Source organism: Varroa jacobsoni, unplaced genomic scaffold, assembly GCF_002532875.2.
Source record: "Varroa jacobsoni isolate VJ856 unplaced genomic scaffold, vjacob_1.0 scaffold_1375, whole genome shotgun sequence".
Lineage (NCBI taxonomy): Eukaryota > Metazoa > Arthropoda > Arachnida > Mesostigmata > Varroidae > Varroa > Varroa jacobsoni.
The window spans coordinates 11,493-29,475 of NW_019214277.1; the positions used below are offsets into that span (position 1 = coordinate 11,493).

Below are 17,983 nucleotides of genomic sequence, written 5' to 3' on the forward strand. Positions count from 1 at the left end.
CATCGATCGTTTTAAGCGTTGTCCGTTTGCCTGTTCAGAGATTTCTCATATACTTTGTCTTCTTTGCCGTTGTCGTTTTCGTTATCTTTGTCTTCGACTCTGAATTCGGCACTCTTCGGTTTTCAGTATTGCCGCCTTTTTGGCGCTGTTCATTTCTTCTCTCCGGTCTTCACCCTGTCTGTTGTGCTTTTCAATGCCTGATTGACGGATCCGTTGGTTGGCCGGTCTGTCCTGGGTGTCTCCATAACAGTGCAGTGGGTAACGTGTTTGGTTGCTTAACTTAGGGACACATGAGGTGGTCTAGGTTCGAAACCTGGTGTGAACACGTTTCGTTTGGCTATAGCTGGAGCCAACTGTCCAGGACGATACTTAATTATAGGCGTACAGGACGTAATACCTGAAACATTTTATTTCCAAACTGCTACATCTAGTCCCTTGTGCGCTTCGTTGTTGCTCGTATCCATCTGAATGATGCCTGTTGTCCGCCTATGACGGCGTCATAACAAGTTCCGGCGACAGCGGAGACACTTGAATCTTTGAAGTATTACGAACGAGCCTCGGCCGATCGGTCTATCGGTATATGTGTACCTGTCTGCCCGTCACAGAATCCGCGAATAGAGCAGACTCAAATGGAATCTAATAATTGAAAGACTTTATTGAATCGACGAATCAAACACTCAAACGCCGAAACCAATGCGACTGACGCAATAAACGTCCACTCGCTCGATCTTCAGATGAGAGCCGTGAAAATGCAATTGCTGTGCGATCTGCGCTATAATCGAAGTAAAGCTACGATGAAGGCCAACTGTGGCTTCAATATCGACGTTATGAGGGTCTTGAAGCCAGCTCTAAGTCGTCACCAGATACTGCCAACGAGTCGAACAGCGTACGATTATTCAAGCTTACTCATTTTAAGGTCCAACGCCTAGGATGTTGTAACTATTTACGGTTTTGGTTTTCGATGGTTTACTGACGTGCTACCGTCTACCTTTTGTTGGGTTTGTCTGTTAGAATGGCATATGGGCAGGCTTCAAGGTGCGTAAGGCACAGGATCTCAGTTAAAGATGAGCTTGCATATGCTCGTCTGACACATGTATGTGAGCTCGTCCAAAGCGCCTTAGCTTGTACTGGTGTTCCTTCCTGGCAACCATTTGGTCTTCACTTGTAATGGTCCCGAAAATTTGGCTGGTTTTGGCGAGAAAAGGTACTTGCTTTTTAAAAGTGGAGGGGGATTTTCGTTTCGAGCGTCATGTGACTCTACGCTCCATTCAAGCTGCAAACGGACATGCGCTTAGTTCACCAGACTTCGCCGCTGACGTAACCGCTGCCAGTACTGGTGAAAATTAAACGCAATGAACTGAAGACCTTTCTGACCTCCCCCGTCTGCTGACGGCTTTACTGCTGAGTCATGGTTTTCGAGGCAACTAACCGAAGTATTTCGACTCCTGAAACTTCTGCGAATAGTTACCACTCAGACAAACAGAGTTTCAAATATGTCAAAACAACACCTTGAACGCATCAAAAAATATATACTTCACTCATACCTAATTCTCGTCGCTAAGCTCAGCTTCGAAGTAGGCGTCCATCAAAAATCGAGACATCACTGTCCTCACTCGTTTAAAAGTTGGTGGAAATAATAGTGAATTAACTTCTAAAGGATGGAGAAAATATATAGAGACAAGTGAAAAGGATCTCATATATAAGCCACGTAAATTCGAACGCAGTAGATTACTTCAAGTGAATACTTGCCAATTCCAGTTGTTTTACCCCTATCGATAGTTGGGTACAAAGTTCTTCTCAGAGTTAACCTCTACCAGGAAGGCAAATTTAGAAAGCTTAGAATATAACAGATACTTGTACTCAACGTGAAACCTACCGACACCTGTTGACCTGCCGTACTTTGTCGACATGACCTCGGAAAAAGTTAGTTTTTATAATTAAATGCAAATTTTCTACGAAGAAAAGTTCCCGTTTAAATATATAAACTTCTAGATGATATTGCAAACGGCCGAGTTAATCGGTTGTGGCAGGTTTACTGTCAAAGACAAATTGGGTTTTTGCAAAGGTAGTACAGGGTCCGATAAGAGATAGCATAGTAAGTGGATTACTTTTTGCGAACTAAACAATAGCTATAGAATAACAAAAATTATAAGACACAGAGCCGCAACACTTTAAACAAATTTTCAAAAAGAAACGACCAAAGCATGTATTGCAAGATTCGAGTTTACACCCACTGTCTTCAGCATCGGCCACATAGGCAATTCTGCTTACGTGACGACGTTACGTACGTAATCGCTACTTACACAACTGGGTTATCCGCTTGACGGCGCAGTGCTAACACGTTTGTGCACTAAATAAAGGTCGCGTAAAGATGATCCAGAGTCGAAAGCACACGTAAACGCACTTCATTGCCCGCTAGCAGATGCCAGGTGTTTGGAGCACTCTTTAAGGCGATACTAGGTATACTACTTCGAACGTGAATTTAGACGCTATCGGATCATTTTCATTATTTTGCCGCTTTTAATCTTAGTATACCTATTTTTTGTTATTGTTGGAAGCCATCACAACAACACAAGATCAGCTAGCTTCCTATATGCGTTCATTTTCACTCTCCTAATATTATTACATGGGACAGACGTACAGGAGATGAGAATGATGAACGGATCAGCCGTTACGCGCGGCGAAATCGGCTGGCCTCCCGCGCCATTGTTTCGTCTATGAATTTGCTTTGTGGAGGTCTATCACTGCCTATCGAAGTATTTATTCTTCTTTGCCACGGTCCGCACTTACTATTTATCTTTTCGTATGCGCCCGCGCTCTGCGGTGTAATAGATATTTTCAACGTGCGGCGGTCAGCGCTCGTGATCCGGATGATTCTTCTACATACTTTCGTTTGTTCGGTTCCTCACTTCAACTGAAGCACAATATTTCTCCTGCAGCCTGAACCAATCGCGGTAATTCATGGTTTCAGGAGAAGTACCGCCTGGCGGCAATAGTAGCAAGCGAATACTTTCATTTATTTAGACTAATCACAAGATAATATTAAGCAAGTCAGAGACCGCTAACTCATCGCGAAAATTTCCCTCTGTTTTTTGTTTAGTTCTGTCTCGCGTCGTTAAACAACGGAAAACGGATAGTAATAGAAAAACAAACAAGAAATTTATTGTTAATTACTTTTTTTTTAGAGAAAAATCACACGAGCGTCTTACGGGTGCGTATGTGTGTGTGCGTGCGTCTACGTGTACGTGTACGACGAACAGAAAGATGAGCTCAGCAAAACTGGCAAAGTGCGTTGCGGTTGCCCTATGTAGGTGCGTGTACATCTGAACGAGTAAACATCCGCGCTTGTGGGGGAATGATAATGGTTCTCATATCTCACTTGATTTCGAATTCGCTTAATGTTACGCTACGTAAAGAAGCGACCAAAATGGATTAAAGAGAAAAGGTCCCTTGTTCTTCGTTGATTCATTATAGATCTATTAACAGAATGAGGGAAATCCGTAAAATACACAAAAACGTTTTCGCCAACGTAAAAATAGCGAAGGGTTAGTCTTAAGTTAGTTAATGATAATAACATCAATATTTTTTTACAACGATAATTATTATCACATTGTTGAATTGTCATTGAGGGTTGTTGATGTACTAAATGAAGCCTATTATTGTTGAAACTATTGTGTCACCAGTATCTGAGGCGTTCTCTCAAGGCTCTATTTCTTAAGCGCTTGAGAAGAGCAAAGCGTGCAAAACCCCGTCATGGCCATTTCTACAACTTTGCAATCGAGTATTCTATGGCCCGTCGTAGCAATAACAACAATGCTATGTTCAACAATTGATTGGTATCAACGCGTAGGCTGGCAATTCAACAGACCCCTGCAATTATCTCTAGCTAAGCCACGTAACTTATCTACACACTGAGTCATTGTAACTACAACACTTGTGTTATTAGAAATATAACTTGTCTAGCGTGTTATAAAAATCATGGCTAATTATAAATATGCATGCTCACTTACATCTTCGTAACGTTCCGCAATAACACAATTACTAACAATCCAATATGTTAGATAATTTCAACACGCTAATATACAGTTTGCGACACACCAGTGTACTGCTCTCCGTACACTTAATAATTGTACTTATTATAGAATAATTGTTAAGCATCTTGGTAGTAATTTATGTTGATATGCGACAGCCTTACGGCGCTGTCGCGTAACAAAAGGCCGCTAGCTATGGGTAATCCATGTAAGTATTCCTGATATATATTTTTGTTTTGTCACAGGATGTATCAGTGAATTCATCGGATCAATGCCGCTTCTTCACGCCTATACACCAATATCTATGCCGTATGTTTGGGAAGACGCCGCTTTCTGTCATATGTTTGCCCTAGACGTTACATAATGATCTGTGGCCGTCCAGCCGGCCAGTACATTCGCTTGTGAGCGGCGTTAGAACATATACACATTTATAAATTCATTAGTTTCAGCACAACATGATTTATCAAGATTCTTTCTCTTTTGCTTCTCTCGATAGGCATTATTTCGAATGTTTTCGACACAGCATGCCGTATGGCTCTGATCGCCCGGGAGGGCTGGCGGTGAAAGCGCTTGAATGCCACGGAACGAAGATCTAGGATCAAGGCGTAAACCGCCTCGAGTGCCATCACTTTATGGTAGCACAGCCCAGCATCGAAGCGTAGAGGTCTCCCGTCGCACCTCGTCATCTGCCTCCTGCACAGTTCCCATGGCCTTCGGCGGCGGCAGTCATGCAAGAATATGAATTACATGACTAATGATGATTTCGTTCGGCCGTCCGATCCGATCCGCCGACAGCAAGCGGCGATATTGCGCTGTCCACAGGATACCCTGCGCGACCAGAAGGCCAATAGCAATAATGAGTATCCACCAACTCAGGAGACCGCTGTCGTATTGCTTGTGCATTTTTTTCGAATTTTCTGCACGCCTGGCGAGGCATCAGAGCCCTGTCGGAACCGAAGTCGCCATTTACCCAGTAGTCGACAAGAGCTAGCCTGGATGAAGCGACTTGATAGAGGCGTAGCTATTACACATAGGGAGTAGCAAAGGTTGTGTGGGGAGGTGAAGGAGGGTACAAATGAGTCTAGAGAAATCATCGACTGCTTCAATTGTGGATAAGTAGGCAGACTCTGGTAGCTGGCTATGAGAGATCATCGTTCACTGCTAGAAGCTGATTTCGTGGGGTTAATCAAAGGTGAGAAGGTATAGGCAGCAGCAGCACCAGCACCACCATCACAAGCTACGCATACTGCTAGACAAAGACTGATACAACAAAATCGTCTGCTGCGTAACTAACACAGAGCAGTAGTTGAAGACAATAGTAAACATGTCATGAATCAAACTTCAGGCCACAGTTCGGTAAGAGAGGAAGTGCGGTTAAGGGCGACGATTTCGTTTTGAAGAACTCCGTCTGTGTCCGCTTATCTATCGAGCACAGCAGGGTTTAATGCAGTTCGATGTTGGTGATTCGCAGCTGGTGATGCCCATATATACGTCTGATTGCGAAGACTCCTGATAACATGAGTCGAACTGACCTGACGGTGAACGTGACCGATAAGGTGTTGTTTCTGCAACTGCTACTGACACCGACGGACGCAAAAGACAAGGGAATAGATGCAGGCACATGTTAGTGACGATGTAGTAAGGTGCGAGGGAATTTTGGTCGTATGTATTCGCTTATTATGACAATTGAATAAGTTGTGCACTTATTTTACTTACTTTCCTTTCAATTAGACAAGGAGTGTTTAAAAGAAACGTTAGTTCTGTCAAGGATGTAGCCTGCACATACCCCTTGAAGGTGATAAAAGAGCTGTCAAAGTTATGACCTATCATATTTCGATGATGATACTAGATGGTAATTAATTTTGCATTACATGAACGTCACATTTCCACGACGAAATCATTGAAAACAAGTCTAAGATTCACCGGACTCTGTCCCGACTCACTCTTCCATTAAGAGGTCCCTGTACATGTGCAAGGAAGGACAGCTTGTCGTGTCGGAGAAATCACTTGGGTATGAAGCAGCGGCTAGTGGGACTTCGGCAGTTATTGGGGAACAAAGAAAAGCGGTGCCGTACTCAATTCAATCGTTGTTCCACCAACCAAGATGGCTTTGGCCGGAACAGGACAAGTCTCCCTAGTATAGTGGCCCAGGCCAAGCAAACTCTACAGTGCCTCCGATTGGTGTCAACCGAATGTTCGATCAGACATCTTTAGCGATAGCATGAGTGAGCTAGACAATATACGAATACACACACACGCTGACATATGCACTCGCTCAACCTTTGGACAGACAGACATAGCTTCTTTTCTTTCGCTTCTTCTTGCCCTCTTGTGCATCTTTGCATCCTGCGACATGTAGCTGTAGCTGAAAAAAGCCCCTGTCACAAAGCCGCTTCGAGCAATACCCCACCGCTCAAACCACCTTTACCGCACTATCATAGCGAGCATGCTTTGCTGATCGCCTGCGCTGGCCTACGCGCCATATAGATGTAACTGATGAACGAGAAAGTGTCGAAATAAATGATCTCTCGGCGAAGAACGCCGGATCCGAGCGATCGTTCGCGATCGGATGGGGAAAATTTGCTTCAGAGCAGTGAGCGCCCTCGATGGCCGCCAGCAACGCCGAGGGGTGGGAGCTGGTTCGATTGGGGCCGACCAATTGGGCCACTGATCGCTCGACTGTATCTGCTTCTGTGTCCGTATCTCGTTAGCGTCTCCCCCTCCCTTTTGCTGCTTATTTTTCTTCATTTTTCCTGACACTTCTCCAATTTCTTCAGTGCTTTCCTATCGACTGATTACCCTAGTGTATAAGGATATTGGTGACATAAAGTCCCAGAGGGCTGGGTCGTCGTCGTTAACTACAGAACATTTTATTTTCAGACTCTAGGTCAAATGTTGCGTTTTCTGTAGCGAAGCTTGCGTTCCGTGTGTAAATCCGTAAACTTCAGTAAAATCCAGTTCCGTGTGTAATTTTGCCTAGAAAAAGTGTAGTATGTTGCGAAATATCGGGGGTACATCAGTCGCATTATAGATGTATTCTGCTTTTTTCCAGCCCCATATCTTTGGTTCAGCGTTGAGAATTACAAAAGTCAATTTGATGGTATATATTATGCATACTTCTCAAGCTGCTGTGTCCGTAAAGTTCGCTGAAAGCGACAATAGCATCGAGTGACCATGTAGGACAACGCACAATTTAGGTCACGGTGGCCAGTAGCTGCACCGATTGACAGTCAGTCATCACTTTCAAACAAAGCCGCTTCCTCACACTGAACTGCTCAAGAAGCAAAACTTCGGCTTCTTGCCCATTGTCTCATAGGGCATCTCCATATCCGAGACGAAACATGCCAATCATGATCCACGTACGCTCATGTACATATACTACTTGTCATTCCGAATCACTCCAAACCACTGTCGAGCGCTCGGCCACCGGCGTGCATCAACAATAATAAACGTCCCGCTCGCTTTCTCCCTCGCTCTGTGTAAACGCGATGCTATATGAACCCGGGTATATCTGTTTTGAGAAGCAGTGCTCCTCTTCCTAGCAGGGGTATAGAGCACAGTAAAGCCTCGTAATCTCATCGCGCGACTACTTCAGTTTTAGGTCCCTCCGTTTCAACCAATCAGTGCAGAGCAACATGGCGGACTGCGGCGATATGCGACGATGCCAACGACACCGACAAGAACATCCAGGATGACACCACTGTTACTGCTATCCTGTTCCGTCTTACGACTGACTGTCTCCGGTCACGTGTACAGCGTATCCTGGCTGGATTCTGCGCTCCACGCGAACCCCACAGACCTCACCGGTTTTGCCAAGTCAGTTTCGAAGCCGATTCCATCAACTCCCACAAACTCAACTCCTCCTATAGAATTCACTGCAGATCAGTTCGCTACCCCTACAGCCCTGACGCCCCGCTCGTTTCCCCTATTTGTACCCCATGGACATGTCGACGGTCGTGCATACGTTTCTTGGCTGCGCCGTGCCCCTGCGAGACTGCAGGCTATTCCTACACCGTCACTATCACTTTCTACTCTTACCTACATTAATGTATGCACTCTTCTACTACGCTGATGTGTCGCTGCTCTTCGAGCCACTAAAGGATGAGCATAGCTATGCCAGCCTATACGATGCCCATGCTATGTTGGCCTGTCCCTCAGTCACCGTGATAGTGCTGCCCTGTCTGCCCGTCCTTTCGGCACGCTTGCAATGTCTGGCCTGCTATTGCACCAGGAGCCAGCCGGGTTTCTGCGGAACTCCACACCCCACTCCCTCTCCTCTGGTACCATTGCCTGTCTCTGCTATCTTTTGTCATCTGTCTGTCAAATATTGATTCCAAACCAACTGCCATCACCCCGCTACTACGGCTAAGTTGCTAGTGTTCATCTATGGAGTGTTCGCTATGCGGGTGAAGACAGCAGGGACCATAGTGCCTTTCCCCAAATATATATATACATACAAAGGCATTTGAACTAGTCTGTGAGCCTAAATGTCACCCCATCACTGTACCCATCCGATAGAGTACCTAGGGTCAGGCAGAGGGTAGGCTAGAGTCTTGAAGAAACTCAAATAGCGCTGGGTGTGCAAGCTTACAGTAGTCCTTGGGCAGATGGCCCGTCTAGAGATGCTGAAACAAAACAATAAACGGCATTCCAGATTTTCTGCCGCGATAACTCGCGCATTATAAGCATGTCGTCAAGCGCGACTATCTTTTATCACTAGACGTGCCAGTAAGGAGCGTATCGTGTGTACCTATTATATTTTTACGTTTCAATGTCTCTAACGCTAAAGACGACACCGTCTAACAGAAAAATGGGTTAGAACAATGAAGCCAAGAATGCCCAGAATCCCACTATAGTTAGGCGCCTGGCCGACAGCTTTTAAAACAAAAGCTCGGACAATAAACAATGAAAGAAAGGTGGAGAAAAATATAAATAAAGATTTTCGAAATATGCATCGATCACATTAGAAGACGTGCATAGTGGCCGTACTGCTAGTGTAAATAACGAGGACCTTTTGCATTGTATAAACGACATTTCGGCCTTGTTAAAGTCAGAAGATTATGACACTTTATAAAAATTAAGAGTGATTAACAGCTCATGTTTTTTTCTTTCTTATATTTCAATTAGAATTTCAATGAAAAAACAATACTTGAGACATTAAAATAGCGGATATCTTTACAAACGAGAAACAAATCGCACGTTAGTGTTGTTAGACCCAGGTGATGGTTTATGGACACTGTAAGGCTGTTTGATAAGTCCACGTCAGCACACTCTTTTGCAAAGGCAGAACTCCCAGTCAGGCCAAAGAATACCTATAGGCCTCTTTTGCTGTGTTAGTGTGCGTGTGTGCTATGTGCGTGTTTTGCGAATCATGCTCTCTGTTCAGCGATATCTGCTCACTGGTCACAGTACTTTAGACCGTCTGGATCAGTTCCTTTTGCTTCTTCCTTATTACCGAGCGCTGATCCGTCCTGTCCCACGTAAAGCTCGCTAATGCAACCAATTTTTATTATGATACAATTTCTACGTTGACGAAGGTTCCTTCATTTAAATTATGCGACTGCAGAATGACACGGGCACTTGTTGACACACTGGACGTTCTACCCCATATTGGATACGAAAGAATAACAAAACAGCTTAAACTGTCATCAAGCCCGCCCCTGACGCAGGCTTCACTGACACTGATTTCTCTCAGTGCAGCCAATGCAATTTTATCTATGCTAGAATACGGACGATGTTGTTCCTGCGACTCCGAGTTGTACTAAAGGCAACGTTTAGATCCAGCAGAGTCGGAGCGGTTGGCCGAAACCGGTAGAGGGCATGAAATCGTCCCTAACGGACTGGAGTCCGTTGATGCTACTGTATTATAGTGGAAAAAGATAATTGTGGACTAGGGAATATGTGAGGTGACATCAACAAAGAAAGGCCGGTCGATGGCACGAAAAGTGAATAGCAACGGTAGATGCTGGAACAGGCTCCTTGACAATGGCTAAGCGGTCGCCTTGCTGCCTCCGACAACGTGGTTCGGCTGGCCAGTCAACCTGTAGAGCCTTCAGATAACGGGACGAAGTGATGATTGTGTATTAGTTTGTTGGTATCTACCCGTTGTTGAGCTCGAGGACGCATGTCGAATATGCTCTACCTTTCCTGCATGGAGTGGCAATCAATTTTCAAATCTTTCTTCGCGAGGAATACATGCGCTATATATGTATAATGAACGCAGGAGGCAATTTGAATTGTTGGACGAAGATGGTTTACGCGAAAATTAACAGCCTTGCAGATTACACAAGTAAGAAAGTCAACAGAGTTCCACCATATATTTTTATAGCTTTACAAACGATAGAGCCCGCCTGAATCTGCCTTTTGCCGATCACCCCACGCGATATTTCGTTAAACATTTGTTTCGGTATCCGAAAATCAAAATTAACCGTTGTTGCCCGTGCGTGCGGGATCCTACTGGCCTTGTTTCCTCACAGAATTAAACTACAGCCGACGAAACCTTCAAAAAGGACATTGACGTCTTACAGCCAACCCATTGACGACCGCCTCTTCTATCGGTACTTCCCACGAGGTCTATAGACCGGTTTCTTGGTGCGTGTATAAGAAGTTCGATGTTCGTCATGGCAATCCTCACCTCCGGGTATTCGTCTATTCAGACCAACGCGCTGCCAGATTCAGGATCGAACCGGACATTGCCCATTTCTCTATGTCCCCAATCACCTACATATTCCGTACAGTGCGACCGGACGTCACCGCCATTACGTCATCTATCGCACCGGGACAGATCAGAGTTGGATGTACAAAAAGTATAGGAAGGGTAGTGACCGTCAAATCCTATAGACCCATCCTATCTTGTAAGCTACTAAAACCGCTGATCTGGTTGATATTGGTATCGAGGCGTATGTGACGCTGTAGCAGCCTTGTCGATTTTTGTCCAACTTAATTCACATCCGGTCGAAGACAGACAAGGTCTCTACTTGAACGATGGTCGCTGTCGGAGTATTATAAATAGTTTCTGCTCACCATGGAATGGCTTGCGTCCCGTTCAGATTCTTCCGGTTTCCTCGAAGCGGCTCCCAATTGGTTCAGTGTTTTCGTGGATGCTGACGACGTTTACAATTGCTTGTATATGCTAGTTGAAGTTGCGCCGTTTTTGTTGCCCATATGTAACTTAAAAGTAGCAATATCGCATCGCAAATTAAGTTGGTGTTATTTGTATCTAGATTTAAATAAACATATACTGAATACTCAAAGTTATTGTGATATGGCTTAAAGTGAAACGGCTTGAGCGAAATGTATTGAAGTAGCGCTTCCTGTTACTAGAACGAATGCCGTAGAAATAAAAATTCTCCAAGTTCCTATTGCAGTAGGTAAGTACACTTAGCTAAACATGATATTTTTAATTAAGTATGAATAAGTAAAAATATATATCAAGCGGGGATATCGGATGGGTCTAATAAGTTATAAAGCAGTGAGATATTATGTTAATTGCGCTGTTATGGACCGAAAAAAAGTGCCAAGCAAAATTTTAGGTGGCTGAAGAGCCACGCGCTCAACGGAACCACAGCTTCCTTCGAGATCGTTTTTGAAGAGATCTGGTATAAACGAAAGGCTAAGAAATGATCGAAGGTCTTGTAATCCCAAAATATCCATCAATATTAACGTTTTCGAAACTTAAAGAATTAGGTAACTTTTAACGAATTAAAACGAATTATTCCCGAAGATGAACATTGGTCATCGTATTATGATAGATACCTGTTTCCGTAATTTCAAATAAACTATTGCATGTCTGCCCAGATATTAATATTAAAAAAAAAATTCTAAAGCTTTGGAAGTGCTCATTGCTGCAGTCTTTTCGCTATTAACATGCTCATGATCGCGCAGTATTTTTATGTATACGTGCACGTGCACTAGTCTTTAGCGATATGGAAGGAAGTGATGCTTTTTTTTTTTTTTTTTTTATATTAAAGCCTTTATTGTCGGTTTTTTTTGACGTTGATTGAAAATAGCTCGTGAAAAGCACTCTCGGCATTTGTTTTCTTAACATTCGATTGCTTTCCTTCGCCTTGTGGACTTTTTTTTTTTATCTACTCATTATTATCCGTCTGTTGGCCGTAAAGGTGCCAGGCTGGGTCTCAGACGGAAGCCCAGAACGGGACGTCGCATCCAGCACCCCCTCGTCGTATGTACAGTCGTGTCGACACTGTTGTCTATCTCCTGCCTATTTAAAACGTTGGTACACCTTTATGTTTTATTGCAGTATAGCTAGTATTATAATAATAATAATAATAAAAATCCTTTCCATCTTACAATAAAATTACATTGTGCCTTATGTGAACTCCAAAGGCATGGCGTGTCACCGTTTCTATCGAACTCGTAATGATACATTTATAGATTCGATTCTTTTATATTTCAAATCTAGGCTCACAAATTCTGAGAGTAGCTTTGGAATGAAACTTACCATTTAAAAACAGGAGAGTGATCTATGATACAATAAAAGCGTTCAGCACGACCCGTGGCATTCCGTTTTGCCCCTTGAATGGAGTTAGCGTACATATCGTACAAAGGGTGTCGAGCGTCCAAGAGACAATCAATATCCTTCCTATCCACCTAGTACTCACATTGCATGTCCAATGCGGTCTATATCCTTCACTTGATTTTCGCTTTTGTTTGGCGTCCGCTGCTAAAACGTTTTCTGTTGGTTGACCCTAACGTCGATTTACAGTCTCACTGATTTTAAGACTTCGACCTGACTCGTGATTTCGTGAACGCGTCCGTCCGTCGTGGGGGGGCCAGCCAAAGCTACTGCGCCATCGGCCCTACGCCAACAACATGTATCATCTGTGATTCTCCTGTTCCTCTGCATGTGTGTCCATGTCTGTATGAACGAACGAAAGAAAGACAATGTTATATATTCAGAATGCCACCGCTTTCCTTTATCGCGGCTGCACAACGAAGGTCTGCTAGAAGCAAACGATGTTTTACTAGCGCGACTACGCATCGGCTTCCCCCATTTTTGTTTCGTTTTCTATTTAACTTTGTCCCATTGTTCCTATTGTCTTCGATACCTCGTTTTCAGCATACTCCCAGCTACACTCGATTCGATTCCATTTTCTCGTTCTCTATTTAGCTTTTTTAGTTTGCCAACACTTACTGCGAGCTTACGCGATCATCGGCTACGATGCGCATACTGCATGAAGAAGTACCGATTGTATATTCATTTAGCGTACGTTTACCAGGCGAAATCGCCCAGCTCATTAACCCGAAATTCGATTGGACGGACACGACTGGGGCAGACGGGAGGATTCGACGGAGAGACTGGCTGAAAATTCGATCAGAAAAATCGACCAAGAAGCGGAAGCGCTCACGTATTGGTTAGTCTTTATTGTTGTTACTACTACAACTTTGGGACGCGTAAATCGTAATGGCCTGTCGTACTACCTACCACTGGTAATATTTCTACTATTACGATAGTAAGTACACTGTAACAGATCGGAGAAGAGCGTGTAATAAAATTTTTAACGGGAAAATAATGATCCAGGTCCTTCATTGCCCTTCGAAAAACAACAAGCGCCAAACAAATAACGTTAAGTTTCTCCATTTCGCGGTGGCGACTGCTACGCCGTAATGATGGCCTGTAGTCGAGCTCTCGCCTTAATCTACACGCGGCTTTCAACAAGTGAACGGATCCATGCACCTCCTCCAACCAGCCGTACGGAACACTGCCGTTACGGCCGACATGGAGTGAAATACTTCGACAGGGGCACTATTGTACGGATACCACGAGCACCTTTCTTAATCGAGATCCATTGTAGCAAACAGCCAGTGAGCAAATGGCTATGTGGAATTATTTATGAAATCTCTTTTCCCCATATTTTTCGTCCGTTGTTAGCTGGCCAGTTCTAGCAAGATCACCGCCATCTCCTCTCGTCGTTGCCCTGATGGCAAATGATGTCTGTAGATCAGGGTGGCCGTACAAGCGAGAAGGTACATGTTACAGCGGGTGGAAGCTTGTACAGCTGATGTCTCTAGCTTCAACATGATTCTTACTCACATCCGATAGAGCAGTAGAAGAATATCGATAGGAACAGCGTCGGCGAGAAAACAGCAGGCGGAGACGGTGCCGTGATCACCTGGCTCTATCGGCGAAGGCTAGCTGGAGTTCGTTTGGCAGTACTTTAATTCGCTCAGTTGTGTTCATTATTTCGTATAGTACTCGTCTGATCTCTGAACAACTTTTGTGACGTTGACCATTTCGTCAATGACGACGATGACGATGACGATGATGATAATAGCGGCGCATCAAATACAGGGGCACTTTCAATTCTAGGCAGGCCATTGTCTGTTGTGCGTAATACCAATATCGTTTATAGGATCATTCGTCGTTCGATTTGTAGAATATGAATGAATTGTGTGTAAGTGGGTAATAATAGTACGTTTCACGGACTAGCGTCAGAAATCTATTTACTATCATTTGTTTATATTTGCCGTGTGGAGCCATAATGCTGAAGGTGATCGACCGGCCCTGACATTGTTATAGCCGTACGATCAACACCACCCATATACAGATTAGTGAAGAGTGATGAAAAATACAGTGGAATGTATATCTATCTTATTTGTGGCTATCCGATGAAAGTGCTCTGTCAATGTTTATTGATGGCCATGATAATATTGTAACAACATACAAATTAATGAAGATGATATTGGTCGAAATATTTACTCTGTCACATTGTGTGTTCACTTCATAAGAAACTATTTAGCTTCGTATTTACTTAAATTTGTTGTTCTCGAGAGATGATTTAAAGACGTTCCCGATGTCTACCTCACACTGACACTGCATGTTTCTTTCTAGACTCTTTGATGTATTTCCTTTTGACAAAATATCGTCACTATCCCTCTATGCATGCTTAGTTCAGTGATGCTTCATCGTATTTCGTTGCATTTACGACTGGGATCGTTTGAAGACCGGCAGCCCAAACAGAAACCCACGATGGTCAATCAAGATAGCCGACAGCAATACTGTTCCACTATCAGAATTCCCGGAGCGGCACGTCATAACGAGAGACGTCAACGCAGAGCATTTAGTGTCCTTCATGTCGCGTCGTGTCGTCGGCAATCGGCTGAGGTCAATCGTCTTTGGCTACTATTCTGCTCTGTGACTGTGTCAGGCGCTTCGCGTTCTCCGAGTTGCGGCATAGCTATCGTCTCGGCCGGTGGCAAACGAAAACAAGTAGACACAACTTGTAATGTAGTGGATCATAAGACGCTCTTGTAGATGATCGCTTCTTCCGCCGATGATGTTTTCTTTCTGCATGCTGTGCATCTGTGTGTTTGTGGGTGTGTGTGTGTGTGTGTGTAGTCTTCATTGATGTTATTGAAAACTGCTTATTTTCTAAACGTTTTCTTAAGATTTGGTTGCTCGGAGATCTCGGAGGCCGCGTAAATTCAGACAGTGCAATATGTCGTAATGATCTAGCGTGGATGAAAATTGTTAGCGTATTCAGAAGTAACGTGTGACTTGTGGGCAAAACATAACTATCCGAATTCTTATATATTTCTAGCAGGCATTTAAATCTAAGTTAATCTAATCATGGAAAGAAGAACGGACAACTCGAAGTTTTAAAAAACAAATAGTAAACCTCATAGGCATAAATAATGATAATAGCGAAAATAAATCCTAATGTGCTGTATGACACTTCAATAAACTTAATCCTGCGCGAAACGATAATTCAAAATACTGTCTACTTTATACATCAGTTCGTTTGTGTAGGCACGATGGTCGGGCCGTACGAAGCCTATTTTTACAACTTCATTAACTCAAAGGTCGGTTTTGAAAAGTTCAGCTCAGACCTAATTCACACCTACTCTTTTTTACGGTAACACCAGTATTGTTGCCTACTCTTGATAAAGAGAATACACCAAAGCAACAAATCCAATGATTAATTCTATAGATACCAAAAATCAAGCTTTTTTTAGGGCGTCATGAATGGTTAACAATTAAGGCAAACGAATGTCTCTAACGTGCGTATCACCGAAACCCAGTCGGGTAATTAATTAATCACTGACAAGACCTACACTAGGCCATGCAAAGAATAATTTATTGCTGCAAATACATAATATACGCAAACCATTGCGTTTCACAAACGACTAATCAACTGACTGGGGTGAATATCGATCCTTGAACAGGTATCTTCGCACGGTACACTTTCTTTCCTGTTAGGCCTTACTTCAACACCTCATCAAAAGGGGCCAATCCCTTCTACCTAACGATGTAGATCGCCTTGGTTAACTATTTATGCCTAGTTCCCTGGGAACAGTCGAAAGTCTTCATCTCTGCTGTAGAAATGTACTGCCGAACCACCACATGCAGATATCAATTGTAACATATGTTTTGCGGCAGAAAAGGATTACCGGCGTGAACTTCAAATCCAGTTTAAGGGTTGCAAAAGGTAGTATTCTTTGTGGCCCTGGCGGTTCTCCAACGATTTTAAAAAGGTGCTCGTTCTCTTTCCCTTTCCCGGATCGAGTTGAAGGCGAAACATAATTTGCAAATTCATCACTTCAGCATCCTATTTAAACAATGAAAAGCGGCAGGGAAACAGGGGGAGGAGGAGGAGGTTATACGCTATAAATGAGTGCGCCGTATGAGGGGTGTTAAAAGCGCTTCTCGTCTCTCGAGTCTTCGCGCTCAACGACTCAAAGCTGCAGCGTAGGAAGCCAACCGCAGCCATCGTCGCTCTGGACCACCGTGTCGATAATGGTACGGTACTCTCACGAGTTAGATACTGGGAATGTTAGATCACGGGCAACAGCAGATGCATACGCGCATAGTAAATTTATGGTTGGCCACTCTACGGTCGAGCCGTACACTCTTGTCCAGACTAAGGATAAGGTGCACATGGTCACGGATGAATCGGTTGATTGTTGAAAAAAAGCTTGGTTTGTTCTTGAGTGGGCAGCCCTCGAAGAGGATTAAATGGCCGCAAGAGTTTGGAGCAAGCAAACTTATGCTGGTGAGATCGGTCCGCTTGTCCTGAACGGGCTTTCCGCATCAACAAGAAATAAAGGGGAAGCCATCTTGTTCGTGGAGGGCCCTGGGAAAAGCTGACTATAGAAATATGGAGTTGCGCAAACAGGCAAAGGCGTCAGTGCAGAACGGGTGGAAACGGGATTTTCAAAAGCGAATTGACAAGTGGCCGTGACACCCTTCAAAACGGGGCATCTTCGGACAGTTTACTGGCAGATGGGTTCACGTCTTCACACAGTAGTACGAGCAAGGGTTAGTCTCCATAAAACCACCACTGTTCCGACAATGCCTGAAAGGTAACAGGTATTGATGCGTGCAAAATAGGCACCTTTAACCTAGTCACAACTGACAGTATGTTGAAATAACACAATTTGCATTCTACGTACTGCAGGCTTTTTGTATAGAGCTCTTATTCTGGAGTCGTTCTGATCTCCTAATGCATCAGCGCATCGCATTCTCTTTTGTCCAGTAGATCTGGATAATTTATTACCATCTATCATTTCGTCGAGCCAAGCAAGGAATGAACTGAAGTCTTCAGCGGCCTCAAAATAAGGTAGAAGAACAACACGAACACGAGGTGCACGCTTTTCTCAAGCACAACTCATATTTAGGAAGCATATTTTATCTTAAAACATGCTTAGGGGCCTGTTCTGTAACTCTTTAGAAATGGAACGACGCGTATTGCCCCTGAAGTAATTGAGCGATGAATATAGTAGAGGTGGCGGCCTTTAAACAAATTGTACATGTCTATTCAATCTGATTTTTATTTATGCTCTTTCGACCCCTTGAAGATTATCTCCTGTATAATAGAGAACTTTGACATTACCTGATGAACGATGTACCCAAAAACCGTCTCCGATATAGGCCTTAAATTAGGCCTCTCACATATTCTCATCTATTCCATCATTATTCTAGAACAATGGAG

General features: G+C 43.8%; 1 long non-coding RNA gene across 1 annotated transcript; it reads right to left on the minus strand.

Moving 5' to 3' along the window:
• Window positions 1-12,008: 12,008 nt before the first annotated feature.
• Window positions 12,009-13,380, minus strand: LOC111269286 (uncharacterized). The gene is made up of 3 exons (XR_002685693.2): window positions 13,186-13,380; window positions 12,493-12,909; window positions 12,009-12,252 (listed from the first exon to the last, which is right to left on the minus strand). It is a non-coding gene; the product is annotated as an uncharacterized LOC111269286 (long non-coding RNA).
• Between the last annotated feature and the right edge of the window lie 4,603 nt (window positions 13,381-17,983).